Source organism: Heptranchias perlo, chromosome 8 (assembly GCF_035084215.1).
Source record: "Heptranchias perlo isolate sHepPer1 chromosome 8, sHepPer1.hap1, whole genome shotgun sequence".
NCBI lineage: Eukaryota > Metazoa > Chordata > Chondrichthyes > Hexanchiformes > Hexanchidae > Heptranchias > Heptranchias perlo.
Window position 1 is genome coordinate 55,601,350 of NC_090332.1, and position 19,476 is coordinate 55,620,825.

Below are 19,476 nucleotides of genomic sequence, written 5' to 3' on the forward strand. Positions count from 1 at the left end.
ATCAAATGAACATATTTCAGTGAGATAGAAGTTCTTTCTTTAATAGCTAACATTTTATCTTAAAATACAAGAACTTTTCGTGGTCCTTGTCAATTTTTGTTTGTTTTCATCAAATGAACATATTTCAGTGAGATAGAAGTTCTTTCTTTAATAGCTTAACATTTTATCTTAAAATACAAGAACTTTTCGTGGTGCTTGGCAATTTTTGTTTGTTTTCATCAAATGAACATATTTCAGTGAGATAGAAGTTTTTTCTTTCATACTTAAGATTTCATATTAAAATACAAGTACTTTTCGTGGGCCTTGTCAATTTTTGTTTGTTTTCATCAAATGAACATATTTCAGTGAGATAGAAGTTCTTTCTTTAATAGCTAACATTTTATCTTAAAATACAAGAACTTTTCGTGGTCCTTGTCAATTTTTGTTTGTTTTCATCAAATGAACATATTTCAGTGAGATAGAAGTTTTTTCTTTAATAGCTTAACATTTTATCTTAAAATACAAGAACTTTTCGTGGTGCTTGTCAATTTTTGTTTGTTTTCATCAAATGAACATATTTCAGTGAGATAGAAGTTTTTTCTTTCATACTTAAGATTTCATATTAAAATACAAGTACTTTTCGTGGGCCTTGTCAATTTTTGTTTGTTTTCATCAAATGAACTTATTTCAGTGAGATCGAAGTTTTCTGCTTTACAGCTTAAGATTTTATCTTAAAATACAAGAACTTTACGTGGTGCTTGTCAATTTTTGTTTGTTTTCATCAAATTAACATATTTCAGTGAGATAGAAGTTTTTTCTTTAATAGCTGAAGATTTTATCTTAAAATGCAAGAACTTTTCGTGGTTCTTGTCAATTGTTGTTTGTTTTCATCAAATGAACGTATTTCAGTGAGATCGAAGTTCTTTCTTTAATGGTTTAAGATTTTATCTTAGAATACAAGAAGTTTCCGTGGTCCTTGTCAATTTTTGTTTGTTTTCATCAAATGAACATATTTCAGTGAGATTGAAGTTTTTTCTTTAATAGCTTAAGATTGTATCTTAAAATACAAGAACTTTTCGTGGTTCTTGTCAATTTTTATTTATTTTCATCAAATTAACTTATTTCAGTGAGATGGAAGTTTTCTCCTTCACAGCTTAAGATTTTATCTTAAAATACAAGAACATTTCGTGGTTCTTGTCAATTTTTATTTATTTTCATCAAATGAACGTATTTCAGTGAGATGCAAGTTTTTTCTTTCATAGCTTAAGATTTTATCTTAGAATACAAGAACTTTTCGTGGTACTTGTCAATTTTTGTTTGTTTTCATCTCATGAACTTATTTCAGTGAGATACAATTTTTTTCTTTGTTCGCTCAAGATTTTATCTTAAAATACAAGAACTTTACGTGGTGCTTGTCAATTTTTGTTTGTTTTCATCAAATTAACATATTTCAGTGAGAGAGAAGTTTTTTCTTTAATAGCTGAAGATTTTATCTTAAAATACAAGTACTTTTCGTGGGCCTTGTCAATTTTTGTTTGTTTTCATCAAATGAACTTATTTCAGTGAGATAGAAGTTTTCTGCTTGACAGCTTAAGATTTTATCTTAAAATACAAGAACTTTACGTGGTGCTTGTCAATTTTTGTTTGTTTTCATCAAATTAACATATTTCAGTGAGATAGAAGTTTTTTCTTTAATAGCTGAAGATTTTATCTTAAAATACAAGAACTTTTCGTGGTCCTTGTCAATTTTTGTTTGTTTTCATCAAATGAACTTATTTCAGTGAGATACAAGTTTTTTCTTTAATAGCTTAAGCTTTTATCTTGAAATGCAAGAACTTTTCGTGGTTCTTGTCAATTTTTGTTTGTTTTCATCAAATGAACATATTTCAGTGAGATAGAAGTTCTTTCTTTAATAGCTTAACATTTTATCTTAAAATACAAGAACTTTTCGTGGTGCTTGTCAATTTTTGTTTGTTTTCATCAAATGAACGTATTTCAGTGAAATGCAAGTTTTTTCTTTCATAGCTTAAGATTTTATCTTAGAATACAAGAACTTTTCGTGGTACTTGTCAATTTTTGTTTGTTTTCATCTCATGAACTTATTTCAGTGAGATACAATTTTTTTCTTTGTTCGCTCAAGATTTTATCTTAGAATACAAGAACTTTTCGTTGTTCTTGGCAATTTTTGATTGTTTTTATCAAATAAACGTATTTCAGTGAGATCGAAGTTCTTTCTTTAATAGTTTAAGATTTTATCTTAGAATACAAGAAGTTTCCGTGGTCCTTGTCAATTTTTGTTTGTTTTCATCAAATGAACATATTTCAGTGAGATTGAAGTTTTTTCTTTAATAGCTTAAGATTGTATCTTAAAATACAAGAACTTTTCGTGGTTCTTGTCAATTTTTATTTATTTTCATCAAATTAACTTATTTCAGTGAGATGGAAGTTTTCTCCTTCATAGCTTAAGATTTTATCTTAAAATACAAGAACATTTCGTGGTTCTTGTCAATTTTTATTTATTTTCATCTAATGAACGTATTTCAGTGAGATAGAAGTTTTTTCTTTGATAGCTTAAGATTTTATCTTAGAATACAAGATTTTTTCGTGGTTCTTGTCAATTTTTGTTTGTTTTCATCAAATGAACATATTTCAGTGAGATAGAAACTTTTTCTTTAGTCGCTTAAGATTTTATATTAAAATACAATTACTTTTCGTGGTCCTTGTCAATTTTTGTTTGTTTTCATCAAATGAACTTATTTCAGTGAGATGGAAGTTTTCTCCTTCATAGCTTAAGATTTTATCTTAAAATACAAGATTTTTTCGTGGTTCTTGTCAATTTTTGTTTGTTTTCATCAAATGAACATATTTCAATGAGATAGAAACTTTTTCTTTAATAGCTCAAGATTTTATCTCAGAATACAAGAACTTTTCGTGGTTCTTGTCAATTTTTGCTTGTTTTCATCAAATGAACATATTTCAGTGAGATAGAAGTTCTTTCTTTAATAGCTTAACATTTTATCTTAAAATACAAGAACTTTTCGTGGTGCTTGTCAATTTTTGTTTGTTTTCATCAAATGAACGTATTTCAGTGAGATGCAAGTTTTTTCTTTAATACTTAAAATTTAATAATAAAACACAAGTACTTTTCGTGGTCCTTGTCAATTTTTGTTTGTTTTCATCAAATAAACGTATTTCGGTGAGATAGAAGTTTTTTCTTTAATACTTAAAATTTCATAATAAAACACAAGTACTTTTTGTGGTCCTTGTCAATTTTTATTTGTTTTCATCAAATGAACGTATTTCAGTGAGATAGAAGTTCTTTCTTTAATAGCTTAAGATTTTATCTTAAAATACAAGAAGTTTTCGTGCTGCTTGTCAATTTTTGTTTGTTTTCAACTCATGAACTTATTTCAGTGAGATTCAAGTTTTATCTTTGATGGCTCAAGATTTTATCTTGAAATACAAGAACTTTTCGTGGTCCTTGTCAATTTTTGTTTGTTTTCATCAAATGAACTTATTTCAGTGAGATGGAAGTTTTCTCCTTCATAGCTTAAGATTTTATCTTAAAATACAAGAACTTTTCGTGGTGCTTGTCAATTTTTGTTTGTTTTCATCAAATGAACTTATTTCAGTGAGATGGAAGTTTTCTCCTTCATAACTTAAGATTTTATCTTAAAATACAAGAACTTTTCGTGGTGCTTGTCAATTTTTGTTTGTTTTCATCAAATGAACGTATTTCAGTGAGATGCAAGTTTTTTCTTTCATAGCTTAAGATTTTATCTTAGAATACAAGAACTTTTCGTGGTACTTGTCAATTTTTGTTTGTTTTCATCAAATAAACGTATTTCAGTGAGATTGAAGTTTTTTCTTTAATAGCTCAAGATTTTATCTTAGAATACAAGAACTTTTCGTGGTTCTTGTCAATTTTTGTTTGTTTTCATCAAATGAACGTATTTCAGTGAGAGAGAAGTTTTTTCTTCAATAGCTTAAGATTTTATCTTAGAATACAAGAACTATTCGTGGTTCTTGTCAATTTTTGTTTGTTTTCATCAAATGAACGTATTTCAGTGAGAGAGAAGTTTTTTCTTCAATAGCTTAAGATTTTATCTTAGAATACAAGAACTTTTCGTGGTTCTTGTCAATTTTTGTTTGTTTTCATCAAATGAACGTATTTCAGTGAGATCGAAGTTCTTTCTTTAATAGCTTAAGATTTTATCTTAGAATACAAGAAGTTTCCGTGGTCCTTGTCAATTTTTGTTTGTTTTCATCAAATGAACGTATTTCAGTGAGATGCAAGTTTTTTCTTTCATAGCTTTAGATTTTTTCTTAGAATACAAGATCTATTCGTGGCACTTGTCAATTTTTGTTTGTTTTCATCTCATGAACTTATTTCAGTGAGATACAAGTTTTTTCTTTGTTCGCTCAAGATTTTATCTTAGAATACAAGAACTTTTCGTTGTTCTTGGCAATTTTTGATTGTTTTCATCAAATAAACGTATTTCGGTGAGATAGAAGTTTTTTCTTTAATACTTAAAATTTCATAATAAAACACAAGTACTTTTCGTGGTCCTTGTCAATTTTTGTTTGTTTTCATCAAATGAACTTATTTAAGTGAGATAGAAGTTTTCTGCTTTACAGCTTAAGATTTTATCTTCAAATACAAGAACTTTACGTGGTACTTGTCAATTTTTGTTTGTTTACATCAAATGAACGTATTTCAGTGAGATGGAAGTTTTTTCTTTAATAGCTCAAGATTTTATCTTAGAATACAAGAACTTTTCGTGGTCTTGTCAATTTTTGTTTGTTTTCATCAAATGAACGTATTTCAGTGAGATAGAAGTTCTTTCTTTAATAGCTTAAGATTTTATCTGAGAATACAAGAAGTTTTCGTGGTTCTTGTCAATTTTTATTTATTTTCATCAAATTAACTTATTTCAGTGAGATGGAAGTTTTCTCCTTCATAGCTTAAGATTTTATTTTAAAATACAAGAACTTTTCGTGGTTCTTGTCAATTTTTATTTATTTTCATCCAATGAACGTATTTCAGTGAGATTGAAGTTTTTTCTTTGATAGCTTAAGATTTTATCTTAGAATACAAGATTTTTTCGTGGTTCTTGTCAATTTTTGTTTGTTTTCATCAAATGAATATATTTCAGTGAGATAGAGACTTTTTCTTTAGTCGCTTAAGATTTTATATAAAAATACAATTACTTTTCGTGGTCCTTGTCAATTTTTGTTTGTTTTCATCAAATGAACTTATTTCAGTGAGATGGAAGTTTTCTCCTTCATAGCTTAAGATTTTATCTTAAAATACAAGATTTTTTCGTGGTTCTTGTCAATTTTTGTTTGTTTTCATCAAATGAACATATTTCAATGAGATAGAAACTTTTTCTTTAATAGCTCAAGATTTTATCTCAGAATACAAGAACTTTTCGTGGTTCTTGCCAATTTTTGATTGTTTTCATCAAATGAACATATTTCAGTGAGATTGAAGCTTTTTCTTTAGTCGCTTAAGATTTTATAGTAAAATACAATTACTTTTCGTGGTCCTTGTCAATTTTTGTTTGTTTTCATCAAATGAACTTATTTCAGTGAGATGGAAGTTTTATCCTTCATAGCTTAAGATTTTATCTTAAAATACAAAAACTTTTCGTGGTGCTTGTCAATTTTTGTTTGTTTTCATCAAATGAACTTATTTCAGTGAGATGGAAGTTTTCTCCTTTATAGCTTAAGATTTTATCTTGAAATACAAGAACTTTTCTTGGTTCTTGGCAATTTTTGTTTGTTTTCATTAAATGAACATATTTCAGTGAGATAGAAGTTTTTTCTTTCATACTTAAGATTTCATATTAAAATACAAGTACTTTTCGTGGGCCTTGTCAATTTTTGTTTGTTTTCATCAAATGAACTTATTTCAGTGAGATAGAAGTTTTCTGCTTGACAGCTTAAGATTTTATCTTAAAATACAAGAACTTTACGTGGTGCTTGTCAATTTTTGTTTGTTTTCATCAAATTAACATATTTCAGTGAGATAGAAGTTTTTTCTTCAATAGCTTAAGATTTTATCTTGGAATACAAGAACTTTTCGTGGTTCTTGTCAATTTTTGTTTGTTTTCATCAAATGAACGTATTTCAGTGAGAGAGAAGTTTTTTCTTCAATAGCTTAAGATTTTATCTTAGAATACAAGAACTTTTCGTGGTTCTTGTCAATTTTTGTTTGTTTTCATCAAATGAACGTATTTCAGTGAGATCGAAGTTCTTTCTTTAATAGCTTAAGATTTTATCTTAGAATACAAGAAGTTTCCGTGGTCCTTGTCAATTTTTGTTTGTTTTCATCAAATGAACGTATTTCAGTGAGATGCAAGTTTTTTCTTTCATAGCTTTAGATTTTTTCTTAGAATACAAGATCTTTTCGTGGCACTTGTCAATTTTTGTTTGTTTTCATCTCATGAACTTATTTCAGTGAGATACAAGTTTTTTCTTTGTTCGCTCAAGATTTTATCTTAGAATACAAGAACTTTTCGTTGTTCTTGGCAATTTTTGATTGTTTTCATCAAATAAACATATTTCGGTGAGATAGAAGTTTTTTCTTTAATACTTAAAATTTCATAATAAAACACAAGTACTTTTCGTGGTCCTTGTCAATTTTTGTTTGTTTTCATCAAATGAACTTATTTAAGTGAGATAGAAGTTTTCTGCTTTACAGCTTAAGATTTTATCTTCAAATACAAGAACTTTACGTGGTACTTGTCAATTTTTGTTTGTTTACATCAAATGAACGTATTTCAGTGAGATGGAAGTTTTTTCTTTAATAGCTCAAGATTTTATCTTAGAATACAAGAACTTTTCGTGGTCTTGTCAATTTTTGTTTGTTTTCATCAAATGAACGTATTTCAGTGAGATAGAAGTTCTTTCTTTAATAGCTTAAGATTTTATCTGAGAATACAAGAAGTTTTCGTGGTTCTTGTCAATTTTTATTTATTTTCATCAAATTAACTTATTTCAGTGAGATGGAAGTTTTCTCCTTCATAGCTTAAGATTTTATTTTAAAATACAAGAACTTTTCGTGGTTCTTGTCAATTTTTATTTATTTTCATCCAATGAACGTATTTCAGTGAGATTGAAGTTTTTTCTTTGATAGCTTAAGATTTTATCTTAGAATACAAGATTTTTTCGTGGTTCTTGTCAATTTTTGTTTGTTTTCATCAAATGAATATATTTCAGTGAGATAGAGACTTTTTCTTTAGTCGCTTAAGATTTTATATAAAAATACAATTACTTTTCGTGGTCCTTGTCAATTTTTGTTTGTTTTCATCAAATGAACTTATTTCAGTGAGATGGAAGTTTTCTCCTTCATAGCTTAAGATTTTATCTTAAAATACAAGATTTTTTCGTGGTTCTTGTCAATTTTTGTTTGTTTTCATCAAATGAACATATTTCAATGAGATAGAAACTTTTTCTTTAATAGCTCAAGATTTTATCTCAGAATACAAGAACTTTTCGTGGTTCTTGCCAATTTTTGATTGTTTTCATCAAATGAACATATTTCAGTGAGATTGAAGCTTTTTCTTTAGTCGCTTAAGATTTTATATTAAAATACAATTACTTTTCGTGGTCCTTGTCAATTTTTGTTTGTTTTCATCAAATGAACTTATTTCAGTGAGATGGAAGTTTTATCCTTCATAGCTTAAGATTTTATCTTAAAATACAAAAACTTTTCGTGGTGCTTGTCAATTTTTGTTTGTTTTCATCAAATGAACTTATTTCAGTGAGATGGAAGTTTTCTCCTTTATAGCTTAAGATTTTATCTTGAAATACAAGAACTTTTCTTGGTTCTTGGCAATTTTTGTTTGTTTTCATCAAATGAACATATTTCAGTGAGATAGAAGTTTTTTCTTTCATACTTAAGATTTCATATTAAAATACAAGTACTTTTCGTGGGCCTTGTCAATTTTTGTTTGTTTTCATCAAATGAACTTATTTCAGTGAGATAGAAGTTTTCTGCTTGACAGCTTAAGATTTTATCTTAAAATACAAGAACTTTACGTGGTGCTTGTCAATTTTTGTTTGTTTTCATCAAATTAACATATTTCAGTGAGATAGAAGTTTTTTCTTTAATAGCTGAAGATTTTATCTTAAAATACAAGAACTTTTCGTGGTTCTTGTCAATTGTTGTTTGTTTTCATCAAATGAACGTATTTCAGTGAGATAGAAGTTTTTTCTTTAATAGCTCAAGATTTTATCTCAGAATACAAGAACTTTTCGTGGTTCTTGCCAATTTTTGATTGTTTTCATCAAATGAACGTATTTCAGTGAGATTGAAGCTTTTTCTTTAGTCGCTTAAGATTTTATATTAAAATACAATTACTTTTCGTGGTCCTTGTCAATTTTTGTTTGTTTTCATCAAATGAACGTATTTCAGTGAGATGCAAGTTTTTTCTTTCATAGCTTTAGATTTTTTCTTAGAATACAAGATCTTTTCGTGGCACTTGTCAATTTTTGTTTGTTTTCATCTCATGAACTTATTTCAGTGAGATACAAGTTTTTTCTTTGTTCGCTCAAGATTTTATCTTAGAATACAAGAACTTTTCGTTGTTCTTGGCAATTTTTGATTGTTTTCATCAAATAAACGTATTTCGGTGAGATAGAAGTTTTTTCTTTAATACTTAAAATTTCATAATAAAACACAAGTACTTTTCGTGGTCCTTGTCAATTTTTGTTTGTTTTCATCAAATGAACTTATTTAAGTGAGATAGAAGTTTTCTGCTTTACAGCTTAAGATTTTATCTTCAAATACAAGAACTTTACATGGTACTTGTCAATTTTTGTTTGTTTTCATCAAATGAACGTATTTCAGTGAGATGGAAGTTTTTTCTTTAATAGCTCAAGATTTTTCTTAGAATACAAGAACTTTTCGTGGTCTTGTCAATTTTTGTTTGTTTTCATCAAATGAACGTATTTCAGTGAGATAGAAGTTCTTTCTTTAATAGCTTAAGATTTTATCTGAGAATACAAGAAGTTTTCGTGGTTCTTGTCAATTTTTATTTATTTTCATCAAATTAACTTATTTCAGTGAGATGGAAGTTTTCTCCTTCATAGCTTAAGATTTTATTTTAAAATACAAGAACTTTTCGTGGTTCTTGTCAATTTTTATTTATTTTCATCCAATGAACGTATTTCAGTGAGATTGAAGTTTTTTCTTTGATAGCTTAAGATTTTATCTTAGAATACAAGATTTTTTAGTGGTTCTTGTCAATTTTTGTTTGTTTTCATCAAATGAACATATTTCAGTGAGATAGAGACTTTTTCTTTAATAGCTCAAGATTTTATCTCAGAATACAAGAACTTTTTGTGGTTCTTGCCAATTTTTGATTGTTTTCATCAAATGAACGTATTTCAGTGAGATTGAAGCTTTTTCTTTAGTCGCTTAAGATTTTATATTAAAATACAATTACTTTTCGTGGTCCTTGTCAATTTTTGTTTGTTTTCATCAAATGAACTTATTTCAGTGAGATGGAAGTTCTTTCTTTAATAGCTTAAGATTTTATCTTAGAATACAAGAAGTTTCCGTGGTCCTTGTCAATTTTTGTTTGTTTTCATCAAATGAACGTATTTCAGTGAGATCGAAGTTCTTTCTTTAATAGCTTAAGATTTTATCTTAGAATACAAGATCTTTTCGTGGCACTTGCCAATTTTTGTTTGTTTTCATCTCATGAACTTATTTCAGTGAGATACAAGTTTTTTCTTTGTTCGCTCAAGATTTTATCTTAGAATACAAGAACTTTTCGTTGTTCTTGGCAATTTTTGATTGTTTTCATCAAATAAACGTATTTCGGTGAGATAGAAGTTTTTTCTTTAATACTTAAAATTTCATAATAAAACACAAGTACTTTTCGTGGTCCTTGTCAATTTTTGTTTGTTTTCATCAAATGAACTTATTTAAGTGAGATAGAAGTTTTCTGCTTTACAGCTTAAGATTTTATCTTCAAATACAAGAACTTTACGTGGTACTTGTCAATTTTTGTTTGTTTACATCAAATGAACGTATTTCAGTGAGATGGAAGTTTTTTCTTTAATAGCTCAAGATTTTATCTTAGAATACAAGAACTTTTCGTGGTCTTGTCAATTTTTGTTTGTTTTCATCAAATGAACGTATTTCAGTGAGATAGAAGTTCTTTCTTTAATAGCTTAAGATTTTATCTGAGAATACAAGAAGTTTTCGTGGTTCTTGTCAATTTTTATTTATTTTCATCAAATTAACTTATTTCAGTGAGATGGAAGTTTTCTCCTTCATAGCTTAAGATTTTATTTTAAAATACAAGAACTTTTCGTGGTTCTTGTCAATTTTTATTTATGTTCATCCAATGAACGTATTTCAGTGAGATTGAAGTTTTTTCTTTGATAGCTTAAGATTTTATCTTAGAATACAAGATTTTTTCGTGGTTCTTGTCAATTTTTGTTTGTTTTCATCAAATGAATATATTTCAGTGAGATAGAGACTTTTTCTTTAGTCGCTTAAGATTTTATATAAAAATACAATTACTTTTCGTGGTCCTTGTCAATTTTTGTTTGTTTTCATCAAATGAACTTATTTCAGTGAGATGGAAGTTTTCTCCTTCATAGCTTAAGATTTTATCTTAAAATACAAGATTTTTTCGTGGTTCTTGTCAATTTTTGTTTGTTTTCATCAAATGAACATATTTCAATGAGATAGAAACTTTTTCTTTAATAGCTCAAGATTTTATCTCAGAATACAAGAACTTTTCGTGGTTCTTGCCAATTTTTGATTGTTTTCATCAAATGAACATATTTCAGTGAGATTGAAGCTTTTTCTTTAGTCGCTTAAGATTTTATATTAAAATACAATTACTTTTCGTGGTCCTTGTCAATTTTTGTTTGTTTTCATCAAATGAACTTATTTCAGTGAGATGGAAGTTTTATCCTTCATAGCTTAAGATTTTATCTTAAAATACAAAAACTTTTCGTGGTGCTTGTCAATTTTTGTTTGTTTTCATCAAATGAACTTATTTCAGTGAGATGGAAGTTTTCTCCTTTATAGCTTAAGATTTTATCTTGAAATACAAGAACTTTTCTTGGTTCTTGGCAATTTTTGTTTGTTTTCATCAAATGAACATATTTCAGTGAGATAGAAGTTTTTTCTTTCATACTTAAGATTTCATATTAAAATACAAGTACTTTTCGTGGGCCTTGTCAATTTTTGTTTGTTTTCATCAAATGAACTTATTTCAGTGAGATGGAAGTTTTCTCCTTCATAGCTTAAGATTTTATCTTGGAATACAAGAACTTTTCGTGGTACTTGTCAATTTTTGTTTGTTTTCATCAAATAAACGTATTTCAGTGAGATAGAAGTTTTTTCTTTAATAGCTCAAGATTTTATCTGAGAATACAAGAACTTTTCGTGGTTCTTGTCAATTTTTGTTTGTTTTCATCAAATAAACGTATTTCAGTGAGATAGAAGTTTTTTCTTTAATAGCTCAAGATTTTATCTGAGAATACAAGAACTTTTCGTGGTTCTTGTCAATTTTTGTTTGTTTTCATCAAATGAACGTATTTCAGTGAGAGAGAATTTTTTCTTCAATAGCTTAAGATTTTATCTTAGAATACAAGAACTTTTCGTGGTTCTTGTCAATTTTTGTTTGTTTTCATCAAATGAACGTATTTCAGTGAGAGAGAAGTTTTTTCTTCAATAGCTTAAGATTTTATCTTGGAATACAAGAACTTTTCGTGGTTCTTGTCAATTTTTGTTTGTTTTGATCAAATGAACGTATTTCAGTGAGATCGAAGTTCTTTCTTTGATAGCTTAAGATTTTATCTTAGAATACAAGAAGTTTCCGTGGTCCTTGTCAATTTTTGTTTGTTTTCATCAAATGAACATATTTCAGTGAGATTGAAGTTTTTTCTTTAATAGCTTAAGATTGTATCTTAAAATAAAAGAACTTTTCGTGGTTCTTGTCAATTTTTATTTATTTTCATCAAATTAACTTATTTCAGTGAGATGGAAGTTTTCTCCTTCATAGCTTAAGATTTTATCTTAAAATACAAGAACATTTCGTGGTTCTTGTCAATTTTTATTTATTTTCATCTAATGAACGTATTTCAGTGAGATAGAAGTTTTTTCTTTGATAGCTTAAGATTTTATCTTCGAATACAAGATTTTTTCGTGGTTCTTGTCAATTTTTGTTTGTTTTCATCAAATGAACATATTTCAGTGAGATAGAAACTTTTTCTTTAGTCGCTTAAGATTTTATATTAAAATACAATTACTTTTCGTGGTCCTTGTCAATTTTTGTTTGTTTTCATCAAATGAACTTATTTCAGTGAGATGGAAGTTTTCTCCTTCATAGCTTAAGATTTTATCTTGTAATACAAGAACTTTTCTTGGTTCTTGGCAATTTTTGTTTGTTTTCATCAAATGAACATATTTCAGTGAGATAGAAGTTTTTTCTTTCATACTTCAGATTTAATATTAAAATACAAGTACTTTTCGTGGGCCTTGTCAATTTTTGTTTGTTTTCATCAAATGAACTTATTTCAGTGAGATAGAAGTTTTCTGCTTTGCAGCTGAAGATTTTATCTTAAAATACAAGAAATTTACGTGGTGCTTGTCAATTTTTGTTTGTTTTCATCAAATTAACATATTTCAGTGAGATAGAAGTTTTTTCTTTAATAGCTTAAGATTTTATCTTAAAATACAAGAACTTTTCGTGGTTCTTGTCAATTGTTGTTTGTTTTCATCAAATGAACGTATTTCAGTGAGATAGAAGTTTTTTCTTTAATAGCTTAAGCTTTTATCTTGAAATGCAAGAACTTTTCGTGGTTCTTGTCAATTTTTGATTGTTTTCATCAAATAAACTTATTTCGGTGAGATAGAAGTTTTTTCTTTAATAGCTCAAGATTTTATCTTAGAATACAAGAACTTTTCGTGGTTCTTGGCAATTTTTGTTTGTTTTCATCAAATGAACGCATTTCTGTGAGATCGAAGTTTTTTCTTTAATAACTTCAGATTTTATCTTAGAATACAAGAACTTTTCGTGGTTCTTGTCAATTGTTGTTTGTTTTCATCAAATGAACGTATTTCAGTGAGATCGAAGTTCTTTCTTTAATAGCTTAAGATTTTATCTTAGAATACAAGAAGTTTCCGTGGGCCTTGTCAATTTTTGTTTGTTTTCATCAAATGAACTTATTTCAGTGAGATAGAAGTTTTCTGCTTGACAGCTTAAGATTTTATCTTAAAATACAAGAACTTTACATGGTGCTTGTCAATTTTTGTTTGTTTTCATCAAATTAACATATTTCAGTGAGATAGAAGTTTTTTCTTTAATAGCTGAAGATTTTATCTTAAAATACAAGAACTTTTCGTGGTTCTTGTCAATTGTTGTTTGTTTTCATCAAATGAACGTATTTCAGTGAGATAGAAGTTTTTTCTTTAATAGCTCAAGATTTTATCTCAGAATACAAGAACTTTTCGTGGTTCTTGCCAATTTTTGATTGTTTTCATCAAATGAACGTATTTCAGTGAGATTGAAGCTTTTTCTTTAGTCGCTTAAGATTTTATATTAAAATACAATTACTTTTCGTGGTCCTTGTCAATTTTTGTTTGTTTTCATCAAATGAACTTATTTCAGTGAGATGGAAGTTTTCTCCTTCATAGCTTAAGATTTTATCTTGGAATACAAGAACTTTTCGTGGTACTTGTCAATTTTTGTTTGTTTTCATCAAATAAACGTATTTCAGTGAGATAGAAGTTTTTTCTTTAATAGCTCAAGATTTTATCTGAGAATACAAGAACTTTTCGTGGTTCTTGTCAATTTTTGTTTGTTTTCATCAAATAAACGTATTTCAGTGAGATAGAAGTTTTTTCTTTAATAGCTCAAGATTTTATCTGAGAATACAAGAACTTTTCGTGGTTCTTGTCAATTTTTGTTTGTTTTCATCAAATGAACGTATTTCAGTGAGAGAGAATTTTTTCTTCAATAGCTTAAGATTTTATCTTAGAATACAAGAACTTTTCGTGGTTCTTGTCAATTTTTGTTTGTTTTCATCAAATGAACGTATTTCAGTGAGAGAGAAGTTTTTTCTTCAATAGCTTAAGATTTTATCTTGGAATACAAGAACTTTTCGTGGTTCTTGTCAATTTTTGTTTGTTTTGATCAAATGAACGTATTTCAGTGAGATCGAAGTTCTTTCTTTGATAGCTTAAGATTTTATCTTAGAATACAAGAAGTTTCCGTGGTCCTTGTCAATTTTTGTTTGTTTTCATCAAATGAACATATTTCAGTGAGATTGAAGTTTTTTCTTTAATAGCTTAAGATTGTATCTTAAAATAAAAGAACTTTTCGTGGTTCTTGTCAATTTTTATTTATTTTCATCAAATTAACTTATTTCAGTGAGATGGAAGTTTTCTCCTTCATAGCTTAAGATTTTATCTTAAAATACAAGAACATTTCGTGGTTCTTGTCAATTTTTATTTATTTTCATCTAATGAACGTATTTCAGTGAGATAGAAGTTTTTTCTTTAATAGCTTAAGCTTTTATCTTGAAATGCAAGAACTTTTCGTGGTTCTTGTCAATTTTTGATTGTTTTCATCAAATAAACGTATTTCGGTGAGATAGAAGTTTTTTCTTTAATAGCTCAAGATTTTATCTTAGAATACAAGAACTTTTCGTGGTTCTTGGCAATTTTTGTTTGTTTTCATCAAATGAACGCATTTCTGTGAGATCGAAGTTTTTTCTTTAATAACTTCAGATTTTATCTTAGAATACAAGAACTTTTCGTGGTTCTTGTCAATTGTTGTTTGTTTTCATCAAATGAACGTATTTCAGTGAGATCGAAGTTCTTTCTTTAATAGCTTAAGATTTTATCTTAGAATACAAGAAGTTTCCGTGGTCCTTGTCAATTTTTGTTTGTTTTCATCAAATGAACATATTTCAGTGAGATTGAAGTTTTTTCTTTAATAGCTTAAGATTGTATCTTAAAATAAAAGAACTTTTCGTGGTTCTTGTCAATTTTTATTTATTTTCATCAAATTAACTTATTTCAGTGAGATGGAAGTTTTCTCCTTCATAGCTTAAGATTTTATCTTAAAATACAAGAACATTTCGTCGTTCTTGTCAATTTTTATTTATTTTCATCTCATGAACGTATTTCAGTGAGATAGAAGTTTTTTCTTTGATAGCTTAAGATTTTATCTTCGAATACAAGATTTTTTCGTGGTTCTTGTCAATTTTTGTTTGTTTTCATCAAATGAACATATTTCAGTGAGATAGAAACTTTTTCTTTAGTCGCTTAAGATTTTATATTAAAATACAATTACTTTTCGTGGTCCTTGTCAATTTTTGTTTGTTTTCATCAAATGAACTTATTTCAGTGAGATGGAAGTTTTCTCCTTCATAGCTTAAGATTTTATCTTGAAATACAAGAACTTTTCTTGGTTCTTGGCAATTTTTGTTTGTTTTCATCAAATGAACATATTTCAGTGAGATAGAAGTTTTTTCTTTCATACTTCAGATTTAATATTAAAATACAAGTACTTTTCGTGGGCCTTGTCAATTTTTGTTTGTTTTCATCAAATGAACTTATTTCAGTGAGATAGAAGTTTTCTGCTTTGCAGCTGAAGATTTAATCTTAAAATACAAGAAATTTACGTGGTGCTTGTCAATTTTTGTTTGTTTTCATCAAATGAACATATTTCAGTGAGATAGAAACTTTTTCTTTAGTCGCTTAAGATTTTATATTAAAATACAATTACTATTCGTGGTCCTTGTCAATTTTTGTTTGTTTTCATCAAATGAACTTATTTCAGTGAGATGGAAGTTTTCTCCTTCATAGCTGAAGATTTTATCTTAAAATACAAGATTTTTTCGTGGTTCTTGTCAATTTTTGTTTGTTTTCATCAAATGAACATATTTCAATGAGATAGAAACTTTTTCTTTAATAGCTCAAGATTTTATCTCAGAATACAAGAACTTTTCGTGGTTCTTGTCAATTTTTGCTTGTTTTCATCAAATGAACATATTTCAGTGAGATAGAAGTTCTTTCTTTAATAGCTTAACATTTTATCTTAAAATACAAGAACTTTTCGTGGTGCTTGTCAATTTTTGTTTGTTTTCATCAAATGAACGTATTTCAGTGAGATGCATGTTTTTTCTTTAATACTTAAAATTTCATAATAAAACACAAGTACTTTTCGTGGTCCTTGTCAATTTTTATTTGTTTTCATCAAATGAACGTATTTCAGTGAGATAGAAGTTCTTTCTTTAATAGCTTAAGATTTTATCTTAAAATACAAGAAGTTTTCGTGCTGCTTGTCAATTTTTGTTTGTTTTCATCTCATGAACTTATTTCAGTGAGATTCAAGTTTTATCTTTGATGGCTTAAGATTTTATCTTGAAATACAAGAACTTTTCGTGGTCCTTGTCAATTTTTGTTTGTTTTCATCAAATGAACTTATTTCAGTGAGATGGAAGTTTTCTCCTTCATAGCTTAAGATTTTATCTTAAAATACAAGAACTTTTCGTGGTGCTTGTCAATTTTTGTTTGTTTTCATCAAATGAACTTATTTCAGTGAGATGGAAGTTTTCTCCTTCATAACTTAAGATTTTATCTTAAAATACAAGAACTTTTCGTGGTGCTTGTCAATTTTTGTTTGTTTTCATCAAATGAACGTATTTCAGTGAGATGCAAGTTTTTTCTTTCATAGCTTCAGATTTTATCTTAGAATACAAGAACTTTTCGTGGTACTTGTCAATTTTTGTTTGTTTTCATCAAATAAAGGTATTTCAGTGAGATTGAAGTTTTTTCTTTAATAGCTCAAGATTTTATCTTAGAATACAAGAACTTTTCGTGGTTCTTGTCAATTTTTGTTTGTTTTCATCAAATGAACGTATTTCAGTGAGAGAGAAGTTTTTTCTTCAATAGCTTAAGATTTTATCTTAGAATACAAGAACTTTTCGTGGTTCTTGTCAATTTTTGTTTGTTTTCATCAAATGAACGTATTTCAGTGAGATCGAAGTTCTTTCTTTCATAGCTTAAGATTTTATCTTAGAATACAAGAAGTTTCCGTGGTCCTTGTCAATTTTTGTTTGTTTTCATCAAATGAACGTATTTCAGTGAGATGCAAGTTTTTTCTTTCATAGCTTTAGATTTTTTCTTAGAATACAAGATCTTTTCGTGGCACTTGTCAATTTTTGTTTGTTTTCATCTCATGAACTTATTTCAGTGAGATACAAGTTTTTTCTTTGTTCGCTCAAGATTTTATCTTAGAATACAAGAACTTTTCGTTGTTCTTGGCAATTTTTGATTGTTTTCATCAAATAAACGTATTTCGGTGAGATAGAAGTTTTTTCTTTAATACTTAAAATTTCATAATAAAACACAAGTACTTTTCGTGGTCCTTGTCAATTTTTGTTTGTTTTCATCAAATGAACTTATTTAAGTGAGATAGAAGTTTTCTGCTTTACAGCTTAAGATTTTATCTTCAAATACAAGAACTTTACGTGGTACTTGTCAATTTTTGTTTGTTTACATCAAATGAACGTATTTCAGTGAGATGGAAGTTTTTTCTTTAATAGCTCAAGATTTTATCTTAGAATACAAGAACTTTTCGTGGTCTTGTCAATTTTTGTTTGTTTTCATCAAATGAACGTATTTCAGTGAGATAGAAGTTCTTTCTTTAATAGCTTAAGATTTTATCTGAGAATACAAGAAGTTTTCGTGGTTCTTGTCAATTTTTATTTATTTTCATCAAATTAACTTATTTCAGTGAGATAGAGACTTTTTCTTTAGTCGCTTAAGATTTTATATAAAAATACAATTACTTTTCGTGGTCCTTGTCAATTTTTGTTTGTTTTCATCAAATGAACTTATTTCAGTGAGATGGAAGTTTTCTCCTTCATAGCTTAAGATTTTATCTTAAAATACAAGATTTTTTCGTGGTTCTTGTCAATTTTTGTTTGTTTTCATCAAATGAACATATTTCAATGAGATAGAAACTTTTTCTTTAATAGCTCAAGATTTTATCTCAGAATACAAGAACTTTTCGTGGTTCTTGCCAATTTTTGATTGTTTTCATCAAATGAACATATTTCAGTGAGATTGAAGCTTTTTCTTTAGTCGCTTAAGATTTTATATTAAAATACAATTACTTTTCGTGGTCCTTGTCAATTTTTGTTTGTTTTCATCAAATGAACTTATTTCAGTGAGATGGAAGTTTTATCCTTCATAGCTTAAGATTTTATCTTAAAATACAAAAACTTTTCGTGGTGCTTGTCAATTTTTGTTTGTTTTCATCAAATGAACTTATTTCAGTGAGATGGAAGTTTTCTCCTTGAAAGCTTAAGATTTTATCTTGAAATACAAGAACTTTTCTTGGTTCTTGGCAATTTTTGTTTGTTTTCATCAAATGAACATATTTCAGTGAGATAGAAGTTTTTTCTTTCATACTTCAGATTTAATATTAAAATACAAGTACTTTTCGTGGGCCTTGTCAATTTTTGTTTGTTTTCATCAAATGAACTTATTTCAGTGAGATAGATGTTTTCTGCTTTGCAGCTGAAGATTTTATCTTAAAATACAAGAAATTTACGTGGTGCTTGTCAATTTTTGTTTGTTTTCATCAAATGAACATATTTCAGTGAGATAGAAACTTTTTCTTTAGTCGCTTAAGATTTTATATTAAAATACAATTACTTTTCGTGGTCCTTGTCAATTTTTGTTTGTTTTCATCAAATGAACTTATTTCAGTGAGATGGAAGTTTTCTCCTTCATAGCTTAAGATTTTATCTTAAAATACAAGATTTTTTCGTGGTTCTTGTCAATTTTTGTTTGTTTTCATCAAATGAACATATTTCAATGAGATAGAAACTTTTTCTTTAATAGCTCAAGATTTTATCTCAGAATACAAGAACTTTTCGTGGTTCTTGTCAATTTTTGCTTGTTTTCATCAAATGAACATATTTCAGTGAGATAGAAGTTCTTTCTTTAATAGCTTAACATTTTATCTTAAAATACAAGAACTTTTCGTGGTGCTTGTCAATTTTTGTTTGTTTTCATCAAATGAACGTATTTCAGTGAGATGCAAGTTTTTTCTTTAATACTTAAAATTTCATAATAAAACACAAGTACTTTTCGTGGTCCTTGTCAATTTTTGTTTGTTTTCATCAAATAAACGTATTTCGGTGAGATAGAAGTTTTTTCTTTAATACTTAAAATTTCATAATAAAACACAAGTACTTTTCGTGGTCCTTGTCAATTTTTATTTGTTTTCATCAAATGAACGTATTTCAGTGAGATAGAAGTTCTTTCTTTAATAGCTTAAGATTTTATCTTAAAATACAAGAAGTTTTCGTGCTGCTTGTCAATTTTTGTTTGTTTTCATCTCATGAACTTATTTCAGTGAGATTCAAGTTTTATCTTTGATGGCTTAAGATTTTATCTTGAAATACAAGAACTTTTCGTGGTCCTTGTCAATTTTTGTT